The following is a 10,316-nucleotide window of genomic DNA, read 5'->3' on the forward strand; positions in this document are numbered from 1 at the left end:
GGCACTACAGCTACTGGACATTCCTTTGTACTCATTCAAAACCACCTCATTGTTGTGTGCGGCCTAGGGAAACTTGAGAATGCTGAGTCCCTTTCATTTTCAGGGCTGATTTGAGAGCAAAAGCCTCTGGGGAAACCATAAAAGTTAGGGCACTATATATGTGGTTCAAACCCTTTACTCCTCAGTGAGAAGTGGGGTATTGGAGATTCCTTCCTGTTTATATGGTATTGTCACTGGTGGAGGGTGTCCAGGTTCTTGGCATCTTGAACAAAGAATTGGACAAAACACACAAACAAAACAAGGAAGGAATGAAGGGATTTATTGAAAATGAAAGTACACTCCACAGTGCGGGAGTAGGCTTGAGCATAGGGGCTCAAAGACCGTGTTACAGAATTTTTGGGCGTTTAAATATCCTCTGGAGGATTCCGTTGGTTACTTCAAGTCTGCCCTATGTAAATGGAGAGGATGAAGTAAAGTAACAAAGTCATTTACTTGGCCAACGCTCTATGGAGAGGATATTTCCTGTTATAGCTGAAGTGTTGATTGGCTTTATGTTCCCTGCCTCCACAGCATATTTTCCTGCCTCATCTCCCCCTCCAAGAGATGTGATCCCCATAAATCTTTATGGGAGGCAGAAGAACCAAAGATCTTTCTGTAACTGCTTCATTCTGGCTTGGGGTGTAGTTCCTATCTGTTGGGGATTATGAAGCTCACCCTGCTCTAGTGAAGGCAGGGTAGCTTCTTGATGGCCAGGAGTGGTGTCTTCACCTAGAACTGGCTGGAACCTTTTTTGCATGATCATCTGAAGCTTGATGGTTCCTAAGCAAGAGGAAATGAATTTGGTTAAAATATTTAATGGGAACTTCAGGGGGTAGATAGCTATACTGTCAAAAATGTTTGCTACAGAGATTTGCAGGAGAAAAAACAAAACCTGATCTGTTCTAGAATCTATGTGTTTCCTTAAAGTCTTAGCACAAATGACTCCATTTTGGTTTGGTTTGGTTTGGTGCGCTGGGGCCTAGTGCATGAGCTCAGTCCAAAACAATGGCCTCCCAGAATTTTGTTTAAAAAACTCCCCCTTTTTGGTCAGGTTCTCACTTAGGCGAGAGTATGACCAAAACTTAGGACCTTACTTAGCACCACTCTTAGTTACTATCATTTTGGGTTTCTGGTCTCAGTGCATCATTTATAGGTTACAGTGTCCTCATGGTTGCATATTTCTTTCAGCTCCTGTTATTCCAGTTGAAGAGAGACCATATGGCATTCTGGAGATGGCTGGATGCAAGCATTTAAAACCTTTGAGAGACTACAGTGCACCAAGGAGACTATTATTATGACTATTGGAAGGATGATACCAAGAGTTTGGAGTATACTGTCTACCCAAGGTCCCCATAAACCAAACCTCTTGAAACTGAATAGATCAAAGAATGAGCTAGATGAATAGTTTACTCACTTGACTAAGCAACTTCTTCATCAGTCCCCTACTACTGAATTTCTATAATCTTCATTTGATGTATTTCCCCATAGTCACAAGTGCTAGCAGCTGCACAGGTACTTTTCTGTTTAGCTAATTCTATTATTTAGCATAACTTTCACAAGATAGTCTAAAGTCTGTTATGTAACTGTAGCCTTTACAGTAGAATTTGCTATAGAACCTATCATGAGGGATACATTTCTAATCATTGCTTCTTTTACTTTAAACCATGGAGAAAGGACCTAACAAATGATGCACTTTTAGAAGAGTGAAGGCCTTTTTGCAATGTTCTCTTTAACCCATGATGTGGGTTAAGAGGAGTGAACCAATGTTTTGTTTTTGATTGATTATGAAGCAACATATGCAGCATTAAAGTTTCTTACCTACATTGTGCCTTCATCTTTTATTTATCAAAGTATAAGGTTATCCATGTATAAGGCTGGCTTTAAACTTCTGCACAAATAAAAGAATACCCCATAAGTGCACATAACAGACCCCCTTTCCACTTCTATTTTTTGTAGAGGCATAAGCAAGAAAAAATATTCAAAGATAAGAGTTTCATGTAATAGAAGTCTTAGTCTGTGAACTTGGGAAGAGCTGTTCACATCAAGGATGCCATCTTCTTCTTGGGAGAAATTTCTCTGGTTAGTTTTACCTTGAGGGTTCCAATGGGTGCATACCTCCAAGAGTGTGGAGGAATCCTTCTCAGTTGTGAGATTACAAACCCAAAGCCCAAGGTCCTGAGGTTTTGTTGTAGTGTAGATGGCAAGGACAGTTTTGCTCTGATGTTCTCAGAAGATCCAAACCATAAAAAGCATTTTTACCTGGTGAAAATACACTGTAGACTAATAATCTAGTGTTATAACATCAGTCCTCTTGCATGGGAAAGCTTCTATACAACCAGGAAACATGCATTGAAAATAACAAATGGGCCAGGCGCGGTGGCTCATGACATAATCCCAGCACTTTGGGAAGCTGAGGCGGGTGGATCGCCTGAGGTCAGATTTTTGAGACCAGCATGGCCAACATGGTGAAACCTCATCTCTACTAAAAAGTACAAAAATGAGCTGGGCATGGTGGTGGACACCTATAATCCCAGCTACTTGGGAGGCTGAGGCAAGAGAATTGCTTAAACCTGGGAGACAGAGGTTGCAGTGAGCTGAGATTGTGCCACTGCACTCCACACTGGGCAACAGAGAGAGACTCCACCTCAAAAAACTAAAAAAAAAAAAAAAAAGAAAAAAAAAAAGAAAATCAAATGAAATCCCTTTTTAAAAGGTTTACATGGCCCATCAGGTGACCAAATTGTCATGCGCGTCCGTGTGAAGAGAGCACCAAACAGGCTTTGTGTGAGCAATAAAGCTGTTTAATCACCTGGGTGCAGGCGGGCTGAGTCTCAAAAGAGAGTCAGTGAAGGGAGATAAGGGTGGGGCCGTTTTATAGATTTGGGTAGGTAAAGGAAAATTACAGTCAAAGGGCGGTTGTTCTCTGGTGGGCAGGAGTGGGGGTCACAAGGTGCTCAGTGGGGGAGCTTTTTGAGCTAGAATGAGCCAGGAAAAGGACTTTCACAAGGTAATGTCATCACTTAAGGCAAGGACCAGCAATTTTCACTTCTTTTGTGGTGGAATGTTATCAGTTAAGGCAGGGCAGGGCATTTTCACTTCTTTTGTGATTCTTCAGTTACTTCAGGCCATCTGGGCATATATATGTGCAAGTCACAGGGGATGCGATGGCTTGGCTTGGGCTCAGAGGCCTGACATTCCTGCCTTCTTATATTAATAAGAAAAATAAAACAAAATAGTGTCGAAGTGTTGGGGTGGCAAAAATTTTTGGGGGGTGGTATGGAGAGAGAGAATGGGCGATGTTTCTCAGGGCTGCTTTAAGCGGGATTAGGGGCAGCATGGGAACCTAGAGTGGGAGAGATTAAGCTGAAGGGAGATCTTGTGGTAGGAGGTGATATTGTGGGGTTGTTAGAAGGAGCATTTGTTGCATAGAATGATTGGTGATGGCCTGGATGCGGTTTTGTATGAATTGAGAAACTAAATGGAAGACACAAGGTCTGTATAAGAGAAGGAGAAAAAACGAGGTATTAAAGGACTAAGAATTGGGAGGACCTAGGACATCTAATTAGAGAGTGCCTAAGGGGGTTCAGCATAATTACTTGGTTGGTGAATTTTTAGGCTCTAAGTTTTTGGGGTGCAGTTCAAGGTGGGCTGGTGTCTGCAATGAAACTGGGACCTAATAAAAAGGAGTGCCTATACAGGGGTTTAAATGGACTGTACCCTCTAGCATTCTGAGGACAGGCCTGAATTCTGAGAAGGGAAAGTGGTAAAAGTATTGTCTAGTCTATTTTAAGTTGGTGACTGAGCTGGTGAGGTGTGTTTTTAAACGACCATTAGTCTGTTCTACCCTTCCTGAAGATTGAGGACAGTAAAGGATATAAAGGTTTCACTGAATACCAAGAGCCTGAGAAACTGTTTGGGTGATTTGACTATTAAAGGCTGGTCCGTTATCAGACTGTATAGAGGTGTGAAGGCCAAACTGAGGAATTATGTCTGACAGAAGGGAAGAAATGACCGCGGTGGCCTTCTCAGACCCTCTGGGAAAGGCCTCTGTACTTATCCAGTGAAAGTGTCTACCTAGACTAAGAGATATTTTAGTTTTCTGACTCGGGGCATGTGAGTAAAGTCAATTTGCCAGTCCTGGGCAGGGGCAAATCTTTGAGCTTGATGTGTAGGGAAGGGAGGGGGCCTGAGAAATTCCTGAGGAGTAGTAGAATAGCAGACGGAACACTGAGAAGTGATTTTCTTGAGGACAGATGTCTAGGATGGAAAGGAAATGAGAGGTTCTAAGAGATAGGCTAATGGCTTGTAACATAGATGGAAGAGGTTATGAAATGACAACAGAATAGAATGGGCCTGTGAGGTTGGAAGGAGATATTTTCCTTGGTCTAAGAACTATTTGCCTTCTGTGGGAAGAGATTGATAAGTGGAAGTTTCAGCGGGGGAGTAGGTGGGAGTGACCGATGTGAAGGAGGAAAACTGCCATGAGGGATAGAAGTTGGAATGCTAGCTGCTTTTTTAGCTAACTTATCGGCATAAGCATTGTCTTGAGCGATGGTGGGGGGAAGAAAATAGATTTTGGAAGTTATGAGAACTGTAGAGTGAGTTGAGCATAGTTTGTGATTTTTAGGGCCTCTAACAGTATTAAAGCAGTGGCAGCTGCTGCATGCAGAAATGAGGGCCAGGCTAAAACAGTAAGGTCAGGTTGTTTGGACAGAAAGGCTACAGGACGTGGTCCTGGCTCTTGTGTAAGAATTCTGACCACACTAACCATACCTAGGAAGGAAAGGAGTTGTTGTTTTGTAGAAGAGATTGGGGTTTGGGAGATTAGCCAGACACTATCAGCAGGGAGAGTAAGTGTGTATTTATGAGAATTATGTTGAGATAGGTAATAGATGAGGAAGAAATTTGGGCTTGACTGAAGTAATGGGGGCTGCCCGTGAAGCCTTGCAGCAGTACAACCTAGGTAATTTGCTGAGCCTGATGGGTGTCAGGGTCAGTCCAAGTGGAAGCAAAGAGAGGCTGGGATGAAGGGTGCAAAGGAATAGTAAAGAGAGTATGTTTGAAATCTAGAACAGAATAATGGGTTGTGGAGGGAGGTATTGAGGATAGGAGAGTATATGGCTTTGGCACCACGGGGTGGAGAGGCAAGACAATTTGGTTGATAAGGCGCAGATCCTGAACTAACTTGCAAACCTTGTCTGGTTTTAGGACAGGTAAAATGGGGGAATTGTAAGGAGAGTTTGTAGGTTTTAGGAGCTCATGCTGTAGCAGGCGAGTGATAACAGGCCTTAATTCTTTTAAAGCATGCTGTGGGATGGGATATTGGCGTTGAGTGGGGTAAGGGTGATTAGGTTTAATGAGATGGTAAGGGGTGCATGATCAGTCGCCAAGGAGGGAATAGAGGTATCTTATACTTGTGGGTTAAGGTTGGGTGATACAAGGGGGGATGTGAAGGAGGCTTTGAACTGGGGGAAAAGGCAGCAATGAGGTGTGACTGTAGCCTAGGAATAGTCAGGGAAGCAGATAATTTAGTTAAAATGTCTTGGCCTAATAAGGGAACTGGGCAGTTGGGGATAACTAAAAAAGAGTGCATAAAAGAATCTTGTCTAAGTTGGCACCAGAGTTGGGGAGTTTTAAGAGGTTTAGAAGCCTGGCCATCAATACCTACAACAGTTATGGAGGCAAGGGAAACAAGCCTTTGAAAAGAAGGTAATGTGGAGTGGGTAGCCTCCGTATTGATTAAGATTAAAGCATCTGTGATGGTCCATGAGGCTTCTGAGGCGATGGGGGCAGCGTCAATCTTCAGCCGCTAAGCTGAGAAGGTCTGGAAAGGAGTGTCAGAGAGCCTTGGGCCAAAGCTCCAGGGGCTCTGGGAGTGACTGCCAGGCAAGTTGGACAGTACGATTTCTAGTGGGGTCCTGCACAGATGGGACATGGCTTAGGAGGAATCCTGGGCTGTGGGCATTCCTTGGCCTAGTGGCCAGATTTCCGGCACTTGTAGCAAGCTCCTGGGGGAGGAGGTTCTGGAGGAACCTTTGGCAGCTGCGGTTCAGGCGTTTGGAGCTGTGTGCTGGAGATGTGGCTGGGGTTTGTCTCACAGTGGAGGTAAGGAATTGCAACTCAGAAATAAGTTGCTACTTGGCTGCCGCTACTCTATTATTGTACACCTTGAAGGCGAGGTTCATTAAGTCCTGTTGTGGGGTTTGAGGGCTGGAATTTCATTTTTGGGGTTTTATTTAATGTCAGGAGCAGATTGGGTAATAAAATATATACTGAGAATAAGACAACCTTTTGATCTTTTAGGGTCTAGGGCTGTAAAGCGTCTCAGGGTTGCTGCTAAACGGGCCATGAATTGGGCTGGGCTTTTCATATTTGATGAAAAAGAGCCTAAACGCTAACTGATTTGGAAGAGGTCGGATAAAGAAAAAGTAGCATTAACCTTGACTATGCCTTTAGCTCTAGCCACTTTTTTAAGAGGAAATTGCTGGGCAGGTGGGGGAGGGCTAGTCACAGAATGAAACTGTAAGCCAGACCAGGTGTGAGGAGGGGAGGTATTAAAAGGATTATATGGTGGGGGAGCAGAGACTGAGGAAAATTGGGACCTAGCTCAGCCTGGCAAGGAGGGGACAGGTCAGATAGGTCTGTAGAACAGGAAGATTGGAAAGACTTAGTGACGCTTGGGATTGGGACTGAGGGGACAGGCAGGAGGGAAAGAAGGAAGATTTGGGATGAGTTGCATTGGGAACAGACACTAGGGAGGGACCGATGTGTAAAAGAATGCCTGGACATCAGGTCCTTCAGACCGTTTGCCTATTTTATGACAAGAATTATTTAGATCTTGTAGGATGGAAAAATTGACAGTGCTGTTTTCTGGCCATTTAGAGCCATTGTCAAGTTTGTATTGGGGCCAAGTGGTGTTGCAGAAGAAGATAAGGTGTTTAGGTTTTACGTCAGGTGTGAGTTGAAGAGGTTTTAAGTTCTTGAGAACACAGGCTAAGGGAGAAGGAGGAATAGAGGGTGGAATGTGCCTATAGTGAAGGAGGCAAGCCAGAGAAAAGAGAGAGTAGAGACACGGAGAGAAGGAGTTCGGGGGTTCTTACTTTCCAGAAAAGTGGGAAAGGGGTCAGGGAGTGAAATAAGGGGTTGGGGCGCAGAGATAAGAGGTTGGGGTGTGGAAATAAGGGGTTGGGATGCAAAGATAAGAGATTGGGGTGCAGAAATAAGGGGTTGGGGTGCAAAAATAAGAGGTGGGGGCATGGAAATAAGGGGTTGGAGCACAATAATAAGAGGTTGTGGCACAGAAATAAGGGGTTGGGGCACAAAAATAAGAGGTTGGGGTGTGGAAATAAGGGGTTGGGAGGTTCTTGCCCCCCAGAAAAGCAGAGAAGGGGTAGAGACAGGGAGAGAAGGGGTTGGGGTTCTTGCCCCTCCTCCAGAAAAGCAGAGAAGGGGCAGAGACAGGGAGAGAAGGAGTCAGGGTTCTTGCCCCTCCCCTAGAAAAGCGGGACTTGCTGCTAAGGGTGAAGGACCAAGGCAGGCGTCCTTGTGGCGTGGTCAGACACCTCTGAAACGTGGGTGAATAATCAGAGAGGCATCCCTGCAATGATCAAACACCAAGGGAAGGCTGCCTTCCTGAGTCCATGACCGGCACCGGAGTTTTGGGTCCATGGATAAAATGTGTCTCCTTATCTCTACCAGAAAATGAAAGGAATTAAAATTAAGAGAAGGGAGAGATTGAAGGGTGGCACCAAGATTGAAAGGAGAAAGAGGTTGAGGGATAGTGAGAGAGGTTGGAGAAGAGAGTAAAAAGAGGCCACTTACCCGATTTAAAATTGGTGGGATGTTCGCCAGATGTTACTTGGGCTGGTGGGTCTGAGGACCAGAGGTCGTAGGTGGATCTTTCTCACGGAGCAAAGAGCAGGAGGACAGGGGATTGATCTCCTAAGGGAGGTCCCCCGATCCGAGTCATGGCACCAAAATGTCATGCGCGTCCATGTGAAGAGACCACCAAACAGGCTTTGTGTGAGCAATAAAGCTTTTTAATCACCTGGGTGCAGGCAGGCTGAGTCTGAAAAGAGAGTCAGGGAAGGGAGATAAGGGTGGGGCCGTTTTATAGATTTGGGTAGGTAAAGGAAAATTACAGTCAAAGGGGGGGTGTTCTCTGGCGGGCAGTAGTGGGGGTCACAAGGTGCTCAGTGGGGGAGTTTTTGAGCCAGGATGAGCCAGGAAAAGGACTTTCACAAGGTAATGTCATCACTTAAGGCAAGGACCAGCCATTTTCACTTCTTTTGTGGTGGAATGTCATCAGTTAAGGCGGGGCAGGGCGTTTTCACTTCTTTTGTGATTCTTCAGTTACTTCAGGCCATCTGGGTGTATATACCTGCAAGTCACAGGGGATGCAATGGCTTGGCTTAGGCTCAGAGGCCTGACACAAATGTACATGAAGCTTTAATTGTCTTCCCAGGAATATGGGACCAAGCATTGGTTATTAACTATTTTAAACAATTTCAGTATCAGCAGGTTTAACATGAAAACATGACAAAGCATTTTCTTGATATTCAATTAATTTTTGTTCTACATGGGTTAGTAGCTTTATACAAGGAAATTTGGTTATTTCTGTGGTTTACAATAACTTAACATAATAACCATAATTACAATTGATAGCATATAGTATTTTAGAAATCCCATACAATTTTGGAACATATATTAGTATTATTCACAAAAGTATAACCTAAAGAAGATTGAACATCATTTTGGCAATCCCATGTACGTAAACACGTCAAATAATCCTGTTTACCTCTTTCTGGATGCTTCCAAGGGCCCTTTGATCCATCCAGAAAGCCAGGCATTAGGAAAGACAATTTTGAAACTGAAGTGTGATTTTGGAGTTCTATATTACCATAAATTATTTATTTTGCTAAAATGATGTTTCAGAAATTTTAAAGAAGCAAAAACCTTTTACCAAAAAAAAGAAAAAAAAACCCCACATTCTACTGCCTTTAAACACCTTGCATGTAAAACTGTTTCCAGTAGTTTTAATTGCATGTTACAATGGTGACTCTTAGCAATTTTAACTTTAATATAAAATCTGGTAAGTTATGTTCTGATAAGGTTTGACTGTTTTCAGCACAGCTAGGGGTGTGGTCAACTGCACATATCCCCAGGCCCTGCCTAGCTGGAAAGCAGGCAAGTTAAACAATTTTCAAAAGCCAAAGAAGCAGTTTATGACCTTAAAGCATTTAGCAAACCTAATATTTGAACATAATTTAGACCACATGTTTACATTTTGAAGACAATTATATTTTACCAATAATCTTTAAAACCATCTTTATTTCCCAAAGATTGCTAAAGTCCCATGAACTAAAGGGCATTACACTTTCTACTTTTCTGACAAAATATTTAAGTTCTTCTTATCATTAAACTAATTAATTTAGAACTTAACGGAGGTGATTAACCAGTTTGCAGAGAGAAAGAGGCGAAAGACTGGTAAGAAATTCTTACCCTTTTGGTGACCGGCCAGGTTTCTGGTTTCTCTCTCCCTGAGTGGCCCTGGGGACCCTGCTTGACTGTTCACAAACACATTGCCATGAGTTAAGAATATTCGTAATAGTTGACAAATTTTGGAGAACCTGGGCAGAGAGAGAAATATGACCCAAATTCTATTTGTGAGAGTATACTCGACACACTTAAAGTATCAGGAAGCCTAAAATCCAAAAAGTTAGTTTAAGGATAAAAAGTTGGTGTGCTCCAATAATTCCTGCAGCCTGACAAAGGTAGCTTAGGAATTCCAGATAAATGGAACAAATGGTGAGTGGCAAGAAATGCATACGAAACAAAGTAACTATTCACAGAACCAAATAAAAGGCTTCTGCTAGCATGGTTCTATATATATGGATACACAGCAAAGCCAGAAGAGAATAAACAGCAAAAAGTGAAAACTAGAAGCAAAAACAAATAAACAGGAAACCAACCTTAAATTTTCCTAATCAATTTACCCTGCAGGCTACAGTGTTGCCTAGGGCTCCAAAAACCCACATAATGAATATTTTATTCCTGATATACAATTCAATGTCCTTAAGGTCATCAATATTATACCTCCTGTGCAATTAAGAAATTCACTTTAGGCACATCACCAATAAGTACTCTAACAATATCCATGCAAAACAGTAAACATAGTGTGAAGCAGTGCAAGCATGTATGTGAAATTTGGCTCCACACTAAATCCAGTTTCATGCTTAACTATATTGCAAAAAAAAATTGCCAAACTGCCAATGCAT

The 10,316-nt window shown here is 43.0% G+C and overlaps 1 long non-coding RNA gene across 1 annotated transcript; it reads right to left on the reverse strand.

The window, feature by feature from the left end:
• Positions 1–345: 345 nt before the first annotated feature.
• LOC123571310 (uncharacterized) lies at positions 346–9,697 on the reverse strand. Its single transcript, XR_006695471.2, has 4 exons — positions 9,541–9,697; positions 7,861–8,107; positions 1,858–1,927; positions 346–819 (listed from the first exon to the last, which is right to left on the reverse strand). It is a non-coding gene; the product is annotated as an uncharacterized lncRNA (long non-coding RNA).
• Positions 9,698–10,316: the final 619 nt, after the last annotated feature.

The sequence above is a fragment of the Macaca fascicularis genome, chromosome X, assembly GCF_037993035.2.
Source record: "Macaca fascicularis isolate 582-1 chromosome X, T2T-MFA8v1.1".
Lineage (NCBI taxonomy): Eukaryota > Metazoa > Chordata > Mammalia > Primates > Cercopithecidae > Macaca > Macaca fascicularis.